This window comes from Manis pentadactyla, chromosome 3, assembly GCF_030020395.1.
Source record: "Manis pentadactyla isolate mManPen7 chromosome 3, mManPen7.hap1, whole genome shotgun sequence".
Classification (NCBI taxonomy): Eukaryota; Metazoa; Chordata; class Mammalia; order Pholidota; family Manidae; genus Manis; species Manis pentadactyla.
Window position 1 is genome coordinate 121,238,743 of NC_080021.1, and position 15,497 is coordinate 121,254,239.

Below are 15,497 nucleotides of genomic sequence, written 5' to 3' on the forward strand. Positions count from 1 at the left end.
TAGTCATACATTTGGAGTGAAGACATTATTTGAAGCAAGATTTAAATCTACTCTTCCTCTTTGAATGTATAAATCTCATAAAGCTCACTCACTCTCCTTCCCTAGGGATTTATTCCTTGGCCATACCCCTTTTCTTCTGATCAGAAGTCCTTTGCTGATTTGATCTGGTTCACTCTGCATTGGCTACACTTTGAAGTACTTTGAGGTGGGTCTGGGTAGGAGTCAAATATTTCTGTCTACTTATATAAAAATGACAACAGTAACAATGACAACAATAAATGACAATAAATAAAACCCCAAAATACCTCCTTAACTTTTATTCCAGGTATGTGAGAAAAGTATATAAATTTATTGTCTCAACCCACAATAATAACACAGAATTTCAGTCTGTCTTGGCATTTTTTAAACTTTTAGTGTCCAGATCAATCTTTCAAGGAAGGAAGTGTCTCTGAGGTACAGAGATTTTGCACCAGGACCTGCGAATGCAAATCCTGCAGCTTGTTGGATAGAGACAGGTTTTCCTGAAATTTAGAAAGTCGGCTTCAGTAGGTTCTAAGTTTTTCTCTTCTGGAGACCTTATTAGTTTAAGTCACTTCTAAGTTTCCTAAAGAAACACTCTTGTGTATGTAAACTATACAATTTTAAAAGCAAATGATAAAGAAAAGTTCCCATATCACAGCCTCCAAAGACAGATAACTATTCTATACATCTTGCCAGCTCTATCACTGTAGCATTGATCTTTAGTATTTCCCCAGGAGGATGGGGAATAGAAGAACATGAGCATATAACATGCAATTTAGATACAACCCTTATTGACAAGCCCAAGTGACTACTTCAAGGCATTGGAGGAGAAAGTCCAATGGCAACATTCTTATAAAATATGCTCAACAAAAGTCAGAGTTCTGTGTAAATACTATTGTGTGTCACTGATGATTTTCTCCTTTAGGACACTGAAAATGAGTTGCTTATATTGTGCCCGTCATCCCACCTTGAATGGAATTCCCCTAGAGTAGAGGCTACCAGAAGCAGAAAAAACTTGAAGCCTTGCCCAGAAAAAACTGTGAGGTCGATAAAGTTTATTTTTGCTTCTATCTTACCTTTCTCTCCTTCTGGCTTGATTTCCTGTAGTCATTCCTCAGGCTCTAGCCTGTGTCCGATTCCCAGGGGCCTCCTTGCTGTCAGTTAATAATAGCTTTCAATGCTGTTATTCTTCACAGAGTTTTTGCATTTTAATAGGGCCCCCAGGGATTAAAATGCCTCCAGAACCCAAAGAGTGAATCTCTAATGGTGGAATTTTAGGTATTTGTGACAGGCACTGGGGGAGTCTTTAGGAGGAGGGTTCCCTCACCAGACAAATGCCCTGACAGCCTTCAAACCCACGGACTTGGTATGATTGGCCCCACATAGGAGATGGCAATGTGAATTAATCTGCAACAAAATACTGAACTTCATTGCAAAGAAAACCTTAAACTTTGCTAATTATAGCTTAGTGTTTTAATCAGTTTCCCTATAAATGAATACATGGTAATATTGGAAGCATTTTTCAGTTGGGAAAATTATGCAGTATCTCTGGGAGAGTCTCTCTAGAGGCAGTAGAACAGGAGATCCAAGATTGTAGAGATGCAGATGCTTAGCAATCTGTGTTCCAGGACTTATCCCCTTACTGATGGAAGCAATCACATTGATGCTGAGTAGAATCCCAGGATTAACTCTTAGGTACAGGTCTGAAATGGTAAAAACCTCATACTGACCTGTTGTTTCCATATGCATTTTGTTTGTGAACTATAAAAGAAAAGAAGCCACAATATTCTTCTCACCATTGTCCAGCACAAGAGGATGTCAGATGCCTGCACTTCATCTGGGCCTATCACCCTTTTTTTCTCCCCCTGATAAGTAAACAGTGGAGCTTCATCCATTATTCAGCTATCAGAGACTGTCAGGATTTTCTGGCTGTGGATCTGGGAGTTCTTATATTTCTTTAAAAATGCAGAAAAATGTATTTGTAAAACTGCTGGAAAGGGAAATGAAGAAAGATATCAATGCCTACAGTATAATTAATCCTTGTGTGCATCTCCTGCAGAGGGCTAACTTGAGATCTTCTTTAGTAATGGGAATTTAGTTTTCTTTCTTTCTTTTTTTTGGTTGTTATTATTCACACTTAACTACCTGTGGCAAGTACTCTGGAGGAGAGAGACTACTGTAAACAGGTTTGAAACTGTGCCCTTGAGGAAAAACTCAGAGCAGCTTCACGCTGTAAACATGTGGCCCTTCCCACCAACCAAGTGTTACAAATGCCACTCTTATAGCTCTTGGAAGGCTTTATGAGATGTTTTCCATGTTGAATGCTGCAGTTTGAAGTCTTCCTTTGGAGAGATTTTCCAGATCAAAAGCTGCAGGTATGAGAATATTGAAAAGAATGTAAAATATTGTGCATGTAAATATATTTTATGGCTTTCATCTTTGTATCAGGAATTGTAACCTCTACAACATGGAAGTAGAGAACAAGACTCCCAAAGGGGATTGAAATGCAGGAAGGATGAAGAGATGATTGCAGGAACTTCCCGAATACTTAAGATGGGCCCCTGTCTCCATTACCAGATGATGTCTGCTACAAGCTTTAAGAAATCCCAGAGCCTAAACTGTTGTCTTGTTTCATTTTTGCCATGGTAGGGTGCAAGGAGCCCTAGACACAGAGACAGAAGACCTGGATTAAGTTCAACAATTCCCCTGGCTGTGTCTTCTAGAATTGACAAATTCAAGCAGGGGATTCACTGCACTCTTACATTTTGTGAAATATTTTCTTTCTCTCTTTTTTTAAATGGTAAATTGCAAAGCACTATTGGAATACAAGGTATTGGAATGATGGAAGAGTTATTCTGGTTATTTTAATCACAACTGCATCAGTGAAACTAGAATATATTATTAAATGCAGCACACAGTGCTCAGAATAGAAATGGGTGAGCCTGCACTGGTATACAAAGGAGAGTAAGCAAATGCATTTCCCTTTGTGCTTTTTGTTTTTAGAAAAGGATTATTGTTAGAGCAGAACATTACTGTGAGGCTGATGCAATCATAATTTAAAAAATCATTGAAAAATCCTCTCATGTAGAGTGTAGGTGTCCAGGTAGAGACAATGGTGATGATAAATGGCTCTGAGCAGGCAGGTGGTATTTGCAGGGAGGAATGTTGAAAGGAGCAATCTAGGTAGAAGAGGTCTAAAGCTGGTGACCACCATTCATTAAAGTCACCAACTTTATCTCAAAGAGAAGAGGGTCTTAGCAGAATGTTATGTCTCATATGTTTCAGTATATTTGTCAGTGGCTGCATGAAGACAAAGAAGATGTCTGTCCAGCTCCAGGTGAGCTGGACAATAAAAGTGATGAAACAATCAAGATTTAACATAGAATCCCAGGAAAACAAATACCTGGGCACTCACAATTCAGATACAAGTGGGTAGGTGTATGAAGGTAACTATATTGATTCAAGGATTAAAGGCGGAAACCTCCTCCCAAAAACACCTAAAAGAGGAAAATACAGCAAATGCAACTAGACATGAAAATGACCTGAAGACTGCAGAACAGACCCCTTACACTTGAGGAAGAAGAGAAGACCACAAAGAAAAGGATAAGGTGGCAAAGCTGAGATCAAGCAGGACCCAAGCCCTCTCCCCACCACACAGCTGGGAGAAAGAGGAAAGGAGTGGAGAGAGGGGAGGAGCACAGGAGTGATCTGACAGGATATGATCTGGGAATATGAGCCCACATTCAGTTTGAAAGAATTGCCAGCAGTGGGAGGGGTGCCTAGGGGGATGAGGGTTGGATGGAACTCTCTTCTCAGAAGAAACGGCAGGTGGACAATACCTCCCCAGCCCTTCCTTCACCCAACAGATCAGGGACTCTTGGGAGCCCCAGGTGCTCCATCCCCCTTGCTGGCAACACAGCCCTGAGGCTCCTCCTTGCACATGCTACTGACAGACAACCCACTGGACCCAGTGGCAGCATCAGATTTTGCTGCCTGGCCAGTCAGGCAGAGGGAGACTATCCCAGCTTGCCTGGCTCTATTTCAGCTCAACAGGAGAGGTGCCTGGAGAAGTCATCTCTAGGAGCTCTTTCCTCCCTGCTGGTGTCCAGGCCTGGTGCTGCATGTACAGCCAGAGCACACTGGTCCACCCACCCCATTAACCCTGCAGCCCTGCCATTGTTGCAGGCAGGGAAGAGGATGGCCCCACCCATAGCGAGCTCAAAAGAGATTCCTGAGCTGATCACAAAGGCAGCAGCTCAAGAAAACTGTACACCCAGACTTAGACCACTAAGAAAACAGACATAAATGCAGCCCTGCCCATGGCATGCCAATAGCTGGAGACCCTGCAAAATAGAACCAGGCACTAAAGAGTAAAGAATCTTGAGCTTCTGGGCACTGTAGTATGCCTTCTTCATGAAGCTCTTACTCTTTAGACCAGAAAACATAGCAGGGACATCTAATACAAAGAAAAGAAACAGAATCCCTGACAAAATGAGCAGGCAGAGGAATTTGATCCAAACAAAACTACAAGACAGAACCCCAGAAAGAGGGCTAAGTGAAACAGAGATCACCAATCTTCTTGATAAAGATTTCAAAACAAAAGTCACAAATATGCTCACAGATTTACAGAAAAGTACTGAAGATCTCAGGGATGACTTCAACAAGGAGATAGAAAACCTGAAAAAGAGCCACTTACAGCTGAAGAATACCGTATCTGAAGTGAAGCATACAATGGATGGATTTAAAAGTAGCTTAGATAATGTTGAGGAGATGTTAAAGAAATAGAAATTAGAGAACAGGAAAACAAAGAAGCTGAGGAACAGAGAGAAAAAAGGACCTCTAGGAATGAAAGAATAATAAGAGAGCTATGTGACCAGTTCAAACAAAACAATATTTTCATAATAGGAGTACCAGAAGAAGAGAAAGACAAATGGATAGAAAGTCTCTTTAAGGAAATAATTGTTGAAAACTTCCCCAATCTGGGGGAGGAAATAGACACTCAGGTCATGGAAGGGCAGAGATCCCCTAACAAAAGGAACCCCAGGAAGACAACACCAAAATATATAATAATTAAAAAGGCAAATATCAAGGATAAGGATGACGTGTTGAAAGCATCCAGGGAGAGAAAAGAGATTACTTATGAAGGAAATCCCACCAGGCTATCAGCAGACTTCTCAAAAGAAACTCTAGAGGCCATAAGGGGGTGGCATGATATATTTAATGTACTGAAACAGAAGGGCCTACAACCAAGAATCCTCTACCCAGCAAGACTGTCTCCTAAATTTGAAGCAGGTATTTAAACAATTCTCAGATAAACAAAAGTTGAAGGAATTCTCCACCACTAAGCCAGTCTTACACTATAGGTTAAAGGGACTACTGTAGATGGAAATGACCCTAAGGCTAAACAGCTTTCACCAGTGAAAATAAACCCACAGTAAAGATAGTAGAGCAACTAATTACCAAGCAAGTATGAAATTAAAACAAGATAAAAGAAGTAAAATCAACTATATGCAAAATCAGTCAAGGGATACACAAAATTGGAGATTATAACATCTAATACAAAAAGTGTGGAGGAGGAAGGTAAAAGAAAAAAAGCACCTTTATGTTGTGTTTGAAATAGAATAATCAGCAATTTAAGATAGACTATTATATAGTAAAGAAGCTATCCTTGAACCTTTGATAACCTCAAAACTAAAGCCTACAATAAATACACACACACAAAATAAATAAACTATAAAAAGGGAGAAACCCAATCACAACACTAAAGAAAACCATCAATAACAAGAAAACAGTATGAGAGGAAGAAAGAAACAGAGAGGAAATGTAAAAAACAGCCAGAAAACAATTAATAAAATGGCAATAAGTACAAATCTACCAATAATCACCTTAAATGTAAATGGATTGAATGCATCAATCAAAAGACATAGAGTGGCAGAATGGATAGAAAACAAGACCCATCTATACGCTGCTATAAGAGACTCATACAGAACCAAAGACATACACAGACTAAAAGTGATGGAAAAAGATATTCCATACAAATAATAGGGGAAAAAGGTAGGAATTGCAATACTTGTGTCAGACAAAATTGATTTCAAAACAAAGAAAGTAACAAGAGACAAAGAAGGATATTACATAATGATAAAGGGATCAGTCCAACAAGAGGATATAACCATTACAAAAATCTATACACTTCACATAGGAGCATCTAAACATGGAAAACAAATACTATCAGAATTAAAGGAGGGAATAGATTGCAACACATTTATTTTAGACTTTAATACACCACTCACATCGGTAGACAGATCAACCAGACAGAAAATAAGTAAGGAATCAGAAACGCTGAGCAGTACATTAGATCAAATGGACTTAACAGACATTTATAGAACATTCTACCCCAAAGCAGCAGGATACATTTTTCTCAAGTGTACATGTATATGTTCTGCAGAATAGATCACATAGTAGTCCACAAGAAGAGCCTCAGTAAATTTTAAAACACTGAAATTTGTGTCAAGCAGCTTCTCAGACCACAATGGTATGAAACTAGAAATAAATTACACAAAGAAATGAAGAATTACAAACACATGGAGGCTAAAGAACATGCTCTAAAATAATCAATAGATCAATATAAAAAATAAAACAGAAATCAAGCAATACATGGAGATGAAGGAAAACAAAACACAACAACCCAAAATCTGTGGGATGCAGCAAAGGCAGTTCTAAGGGTAAAGTACATAGCAATACAGGCTGACCTCAAGAAACAAGAACAATCCCAAATAAACAGCCTAAAATCACAATTAAAGAAACTAGAAAAGAAGAATAAAAGAAACCCAAAGTCACTAGAAGGAGGGACATAATAGAGATCAGAGCAGAAATAAAATAGAGAAGAATAAAATAATAGAGAAAAATCAATGAAACTAGGAGCTGGTTCTTTGAGAAAATAAACAAATGAGAAAAAGAGTGTGCACAAATAAACAGAGTCAGAAATGAAGAAGGAATAACAATGGATACTGAATAAATACAAAGAATTATTAGAGAATACTATGAAAAATTATATGCCAATAAATTGGACAACTTAGAAGAAATGGACAGCTTCCTAGAAAAATGGAAACTTCCAAGACTGACCCAGGAAGAAACACAAAATCTGGAAGGCCATTTTCCAGCAGTGAAATTGAATTGGTAATCAAAAAACTCCCCCAAACAAACTCCAGGTCCAGAGAACTTCACAGCTGAACTCTACCAAACATTTAAAGAAGAGCTAATACCCATCCTTCTTAAGGTATTCCAAAAAGTAGAAGAGAAGGGAATATTCCAAACTCATTCTATAAAGCCAGCATCACTCTAATACCAAAACCAGGCAAAGACACCACAAAAAAGAAAATTACCAATATCCTGATGAACACAGATGCAAAAATCCTCAAAAAAATATTAGCAAACTGAATCCAAAAATACATCAAAAAGATCATCCATCATGTGATGTATTCCAGGGATGCAAGGATGGTACAATATTTGTAAATCAATCAATATCATACAACACAATAAGAAAAAGAAGGATAGAAATCACATGATCATCTCAATAGATGCTGAAAAAGCATTTGACAAAATTCAACATCTATTCATGATAAAAACCCTCAACGAAATAGGTGTGGAGCACATGTACCTCAACATAATAAGGGCCAAATACAACAAACCCACAGCCAACATCATCCTTAATAATGAAAAGCTGAAAGCTTTTTCTCTAAGATCGGGAACAAGACAAGAATGCCCATTCTCACCACTTTTATTCAACGTAGTTCTGGAGTCAGACAACACAAAGAGATAAAAGGCAACAAATTGGTAAGGAAGAAGTTAAACTCTCACTATTTGCCAATGACCTAATATTATATGTATAGAACCCTAAAAAATCCATCAATAAACTACTAGAACTAATAACTGAATTCAGCAAAGTTGCAGGATACAAAATTAATACCCAGAAATCTGTTGTGTTCCTGTATAATAACAATGAACTAGTAGAAATAGAAATCAGGAAAACAACTCCATTTACAATTGCATCCAAAAGGATAAAATACCTAGGAGTAAACCTAACCAAGGAAGTGAAAGACCTATACCCTGAAAAGTACAAGACATTCTTGAGAGAAATTAAAGAAGACACTAATAAATGGAAATCTATCTTGTGCTCATGGATAGGAAGAATTAATATTGTCAAAATGGCCATCCTTCCCAAGGCAATTTACAGATCCAATGCAATCCCTATCAAAATACCAACAGTATTCTTTGACAAAGTAGAATAAATAGTTCTAAAATTCATATGAAAGCAAAAAAAAGACTCCAAATAGCCAAAGCAATCCTAGAAGGAAGAACAAAGCTGTGGGGATTGTGCTCCCTGACTTCAAGCTCCATTACAAAGGTACAGCAATCAAAACAATTTGGTACTAAAACAAGAACAGACCCATGGATCAGTGAAATATGATAGAGAGCCCAGATATAAACCCACACATATATGGTCAATTAATATATGATCATGGAGCCATGAATATACAATGGGGAAAAGACAGCCTCTTCAACAACTGGTGTTGGTAAAACTGGACAGATACATGTAAGAGAATGAAACTTGATTATTGTATAACTCTATACACAAAAGTAAACTCAAAATGGAACAAAGACCTGAATGTAAGCCATGAAACCATGATACTCTTAGAAGAAAACATAGGCAAAAATTTCTTGACTATAAGCATGAGCAATGTTTTCCTGGACACATCCCCTTGGGCAAGGGGAACAAAATAAAAAATGAACAAGTTGGGGAGGAGCCAAGATAGCAGCGTGAGTTGGGCAGTGGAAATCTCCTCCCAAAACCACATATATTTTTGAAAATACAACAAATACAGCTATTCTTAAAAGAGAGACGAGAAGATACAGTACAACAGCCAGGTTTCATCCACACCTGCGAGAACCCAGTGCCTCACAAAGGGGGTAAGATACAAGCCACGGCCCGGTGGGACCCGAGCACCCCATACCCCAGCTCCCCATTGGGAGGAGAGAAGTCAGAGCGGGGAGGGAGTGGCAGCCCAGGACTGCTAAATACCCAGCCTTAGTCATCCTCACTGGGAGTGCAGACACACAGTGCATGGTGTGCTGGATACTAGGGAAAAAGGACAGTAAAATTTGTGAGGGGGTTCCCACAGCCGGTGCCCCTGGGACAAAAGAAAAGTGAGTGCTTTTTGAAAGTCTTAAAGGGACAGGAGCCTCACAGATAGATAGAAGTGTCACGGCAAACTCAGCCCAGCAGCTGGGAATCCCAAGGAACTCTGGGCACCCTAACCCCCTGGGCAGCAGCACAGCTCTGAGGCCCCTCACAGTGATAAACAGCCTCCCGCCCATTCCCCTCCAGCGCAGCCCTGAAAGAGCGGAGCAGCAGCCTGAGACCGGCAACATCCACAGCAGCAGTGCACAGCTGAATCCACAGCTGCGTGGGCCAGACTGAGAGGCCCCCTCAGTGTGAAGCTGCCCAGCACAAGGCACTATGGGTCGCAGCTCTCACAGGAGAGGAAGGCAATGAGCAAGCGGGAAGGGACTTTGTTCTCCCAGCTAACACACGCGCCAACTGTCCACGACTACCTCTATCACCATGAAAAGGCAGAAGAATTTGAACCAGACAAGAATCACATGGATATCCCCTGAGAGGGAACCTGGGGTGATAGATTTAACCAATCTTCCTGGAAAAGAATTCAAAATAAAGGTCATAACCATGCTGATGGAGCTACAGAGAAAAATGCAAGAGCTAACTGACAAAGTTGGGAAGGAGACTACAGAAATAAAACAGTCTCTGGAAGGACTTAAAAGCAGAATGGATGAGGTGCAAGAGGCCATTAAAAGAATAGAAATCAGAGAACAGGAACACAGAGAGGCTGACACACAGAGAGATAAAAGGATCTCAAGGAATGAAAGAATATTAAGAGAACTGTGTGACCTATTCAAATGGAACAATATCCACATTGTAGGGGTACTAGAAGAAGAAGAGAGAGAAAAAGGGATAGAAAGTGTATTTGAATAAATAATTGCTGAAAAATTCCCCAAACTGGGGGAGGAAATAGTCGCTCAGATCACAGAAGCACACAGAACTCCCAACAGAAGGGACCCAAGGAGGACAATACCAAGACACATAATAACTAAAATGGCAAAGATCAAGGACAAGGACAGAGTATTAAAGGCAGCCAGAGAGAGAAAAAAGGTCACCTACAAAGGAAAACCCATCAGGCTATCATCAGACTTCTCAACAGAAACCTTACAGGCCAGAGGAGAATGGCATGATATATTTAATGCAATGAAACAGAAGGGCCTTGAACCAAAGATACTGTATCCAGCACGATTACCATTTAAATATGAAGGAGGGATTAAAGAGTTCCCAGACAAGCAAAAGTTGAGGGAATTTGCCTCCCACAAACCACCTCTACAGGGTCTCTTAGAGGGACTGCTCTAGATGGGAGCACTCCTAAAAAGAGCACAGAACAAAACACCCAACATATGAAGAATGGAGGAGGAGGAATAAGAAGGGAGAGAAATAATCACCAGACTGTGTTTATAATAGCTCAATAAGTGAGTTAAGTTAGACAGTAAGGTAGTAAACAAGCTAACCTTGAACCTTTGGTAACCACGAATCTAAAGCCTGCAATGACAATAAGTATATGTCTGTCAATAATCACCCTAAATGTAAATGGACTGACTGCACCAGTCAAAAGACAGAGAGTAATAGAATGGATAAAAAAGCAAGACCCATCTATATGCTGCTTGCAAGAGACTCACCTCAAACCCAAAGACATGCACAGATTAAAAGTCAAGGGATGGAAAAAGATATTTCATGCAAACAACAGAGAGAAAAGAAGCAGCTGTTGCAATACTAGTATCAGACAAAATAGACTTCAGAATAAAGAAAGTAATAAGAGATAAAGAAGGACATTACATAATGATAAAGGGCTCAGTCCAACAAGAGGATATAACCATTATAAACATATATGCACCCAATACAGGAGCACCAAAATATGTGAAACAAATACTAACAGAATTAAAGGAGGAAATAGAATGCAATGCATTCATTTTGGGAGACTTTAACACACCACTTACTCCAAAGGACAGATCCATCAGACAGAAAATAAGTAAGTACACACAGGCACTGAACAACACACCAGAACAGATGGACCTAATAGACATCTATAGAACTCTAAATCCAAAAGCAACAGGATACACATTCTTCTCAAGTGCACATGGAACATTCTCCAGAATAGACCACACATTAGGCCACAAAAAGAGCATCAGTAAATTCCAAAATATTGAAATCCTACCAACCAACTTTTCAGACAACAAAGGTATAAAACTAGAAATAAATTGTAGAAAGAAAGCAAAAAGGCTCACAAACACATGGAGGCTGAACAACATGCTCCTAAATAATCAATGGATCAACGACCAAATTAAAACAGAGATCCAGCAATATATGGAAACAAATGACAACAACAACAGAAAGCCCCAACTTCCGTGGGATGCAGCAAAAGCTGTCTTAAGAGGAAAGTATATAGCCATCCAGGCATATTTAAAGAAGGAAGTACAATCCCAAATGAATAGTCTAATGTCACAATTATCGAAATTGGAAAAAGAAGAACAAATGAGGCCTAAGGTCAGCAGATGGAGGGACATAATAAAGATCAGAAAAGAAATAAAGTTGAGAAGAATAAAACAATAGAAAAAAATCAATGAAACCAAGAGCTGGTTCTTCAAGAAAATAAACAAAATAGATAAGCCTCTAGCCAGACTTATTAAGAGAAAAAGAGAGTCAACACACATCAACAGAATCAGAAACGAGAAAGGAAAAATCACGATGGACCCCACAGAAATACATGGAATTATTAGAGAATACTATGAAAACCTATATGCTAATAAGCTAGGAAACCTAGGAGAAATGGACAACTTCCTAGAAAAATACAACCTTCCAAGACTGACCCAGAAAGAAACCGAAAATCTAAACAGACCAATTACCAGCAATGAAATTGAATCAGTAATCAAAAAACTACCCAAGAACAAAACCCCTGGGCTAGATGGATTTACCCCGGAATTTTATCAGACATACAGAAAAGACATAATACCCATTCTCCTTAAAGTTTTCCAAAAAATAGACGAGGAGGGAATACTCCCAAACTCATTCTATGAAGCCAACATCACCCTAATACCAAAACCAGGCAAAGATCCCACCAAAAAAGAAAATTACAGACCAATATCCCTGATGAATGTAGATGCAAAAATACTCAACAAAATATTAGCAAACCGAATTCAAAAATACATCAAGAGGATCATACACCATGACCAAGTGGGATTCATCCCAGGGATGCAAGGATGGTACAACATTTGAAAATCCATCAACATCATTCACCACATCAACAAAAAGAAGGACAAAAACCATATGATTCACTTCTGTGTATTTTGGGTGACAATTAAAAGATCTGAAATAGGCTTGTCCAGTAGCAAAATTTTAAGCACTGTCAAAATAGAAATGTCTGCTTGTAGTATATATAGAAGTGTTGCTGTGTGAACACATCACCTAATGAACTTTAAAACAAACACAGGATCAAACTTGCTGTGGCACTAAAGTGCTAAATGGCAACTTGGTAGAGTCATAAGAGCATGGGGACCTGGATTCTAGGACTGGTTCTAGTAGCTGCTTGATTAGCTTCAGACTTCTTGGGAGCCTCAATTTCCTTATTTTAAGAATAATCAAGAATTTGGTCACTAGGTATCTCTACAGTTCTTTAAAAATACTCTTCCTGTGGCATTTTTCGAGTGTTTATAATTTTGTATAGATATGGTGCTTAGGTTATGGTCCCTTCCTTTCCCCCCTCCTTCCATCCTTTCTTCCCTTCCTCTTCTCTTTCCTTTTCCTGCATTCACTTTCTTCCAACACAACAATTGAGTATACACTATGGGCCAAGTGCTAGATTAAGGGGTGAATAGTACAGACATTTTCTTTGCTTTCATAGAATTTACAAAACAGACTTTTAAACAATGATATTAATAAAATAATTAATTTTATATTTATAAGGGCAATGAAAGAGAAGTTCATAGCATGTGAGTTTATTAACAGGGAACTAATTTGTTCTATGGTGGATGGGCAAGAAAAATGGTCCCAGTAGAACGACATTTGAGCTTGACTGTGGAAGAGGCCTTAGCTAAGGGGAGAGAGATGAGATGGGAAGCAGGTGTTCTTATTAAAGGGAACAGCATGTATGACATGAAGGCCCGGAGGCAGGGAAAGTAAGGGGCAGTGGGAAACTGAAAAGCCTGGAAATATAAGAGCCAGGAGGAGAGTAGCTGATGTAGGTCAAGCTAAGGATTTTTATCTTTACTCTAAGAGCAGTGAAAAGCAATTGAATGAACTTCAGAATGTTTGTGTTATAACAAAGTGTTTCAAATATACTGGAAATTATAGAATGTAATAAAGATGTCTGTATTGACCGAACTTTGCTAAAATTGGACAGTTTGCCGTGAATTCCTCTTTTTAATGTAACACTGTAGATGCATGTGAAAGCTTTTGTATGTAGTTTTATGATTTCACGTGCTCTCTCTCTTCCCAGAGATAATCACCTTGTAGCATTTGTATCCACCATTCATATTTGGGCTTTTATACTCCCACTATAGCATTATATAGCCATAAATAATACATAATATGGTTTTGCAAGGTTTAAAATTTTATGTAATTACTGTTGTGCTCCATGATTTTGCAACTTGCTTTTTGTCATAAAACTTTGTTTTTGAGGTTTTTACATTTCTGTATATCAGGTTATTTATTTTTAAGTGCCATATAATATTTTAGTGTGTGACTATACCATTAATATACTACCATTTATTTATGCACCTCCCCATTAATAGACATTTAGGAATTTTGCTCTTTGTCTAAAATAAACATGAGATTTTCAGAAGTATTCCTGAGAGTAGAATTATTAGATTGAGTGATGTTCATAACTTCCAACAAATTAGCCTCCATTGTCTATTTGTCAATCCACTGCTATGAAATATGTACTACAGTTTGATGGTAAGTCTTGGTATCTTATATAGCAAGTCCTTGTACTAATTTTTAAATTTGTTTTTCACAAGAATTGAAAGACCAGGTTGTCTATGACCTGCCTCTTCCTCTCTTTTGCCCATGTTTCTTACAGTTTTGTGACTTTTTCTTATTGATTTTCCTGTGCTTATTGATTGTAACCTTTGTAGGTTGTATGCATAGTAAATAAGTTCTCTAGTTCAATGATTTATCTTATTCATTGAGCTATTCACAATGTTTTTTTGATATACAGTGAATTTTAGCTTATAAGTTAGTGAAAATATTGTTTCATTTATGGTTTGTACTTTCCATTGTCTAGTTTAAGAAATAATTCCCCAAGATGATATACATTATTTTCCTATATTATTTCCTGTATTTTAAAAGTATGACTCTTCACTTAACTCTTTAATCCAGCTGGAATTTATTTTTGTGTGTGGGTATAATTTTACTCGATTTTCCTTAGGAATAATCAGTTATTCTAGCACTGTTTGAGTTTTTCACTCTTCTCTCCTCTGATTTCCGTCACCACTTTTACCATGTATCTAGTTTTCATCTACGTGTGCTCCTCTATCTGCACCCTCCGCTGTTTGTCTGTTTATGGATCTCACTACTATATAACATGTAACTTTATGAAAAATCTTGGTATTTAAATGGTAAAAGTTCCAATTCTTTAAATTTATTTTTCATATGAATTTAAAGATCAGTTTGTTACTGAAAAAACCCTCTTGGGCTTTGAATCAGAATTGCTTGAATTTATAGATTAATTTTTGAAGAACTGATAGTTTTACTTTGGGTTTTTCAGAAAAAATCTGGCTGCTCCTTCCTTTATTCCATACACCTTCTATGTCCATTAATAAAATTTTCATAAACTTCTTACATATTTTTTATTAGATTAACACCAGGTATTTTCAGTTTTGATAGGAAGTTTGTGTAAGAAATAAAAAAATAATATTTCCTATTATATTTTATATAGTTATTACTTATATATAACAAAGCTAAGTTCACTTTGTATCTAGCTACTTGCTGTACTCTTTTATAATTTCAAACAGTTTGTAAGTTTTTAAAAATTGGTTCCACTTCTGGTAATAGCCAAGCAAGCTCCAATCAGACTAAGCATCCTACATATAATAACAATATGCATTGGATGAACCAAAAGTCAAAATTGGTAAAGGAAAGAAAAGAAAAAATAAAACACTGGCAACATGTGAGGGCATTGGAATGTGAACCAAAGTGGAATACTATGGAAGGAGTAACACTTGGAAGAAGGCAGTAGCCCTAGGTGAATGTCTCACTTTTAGGCAAATTGAGGAGATTCTCTACCATGTAAAGCACCTAAAATTCTTAGAGAAAATCTATAGTATTTAATGAAGAACCAGAGGGAAAATTTGGGCAACCACAG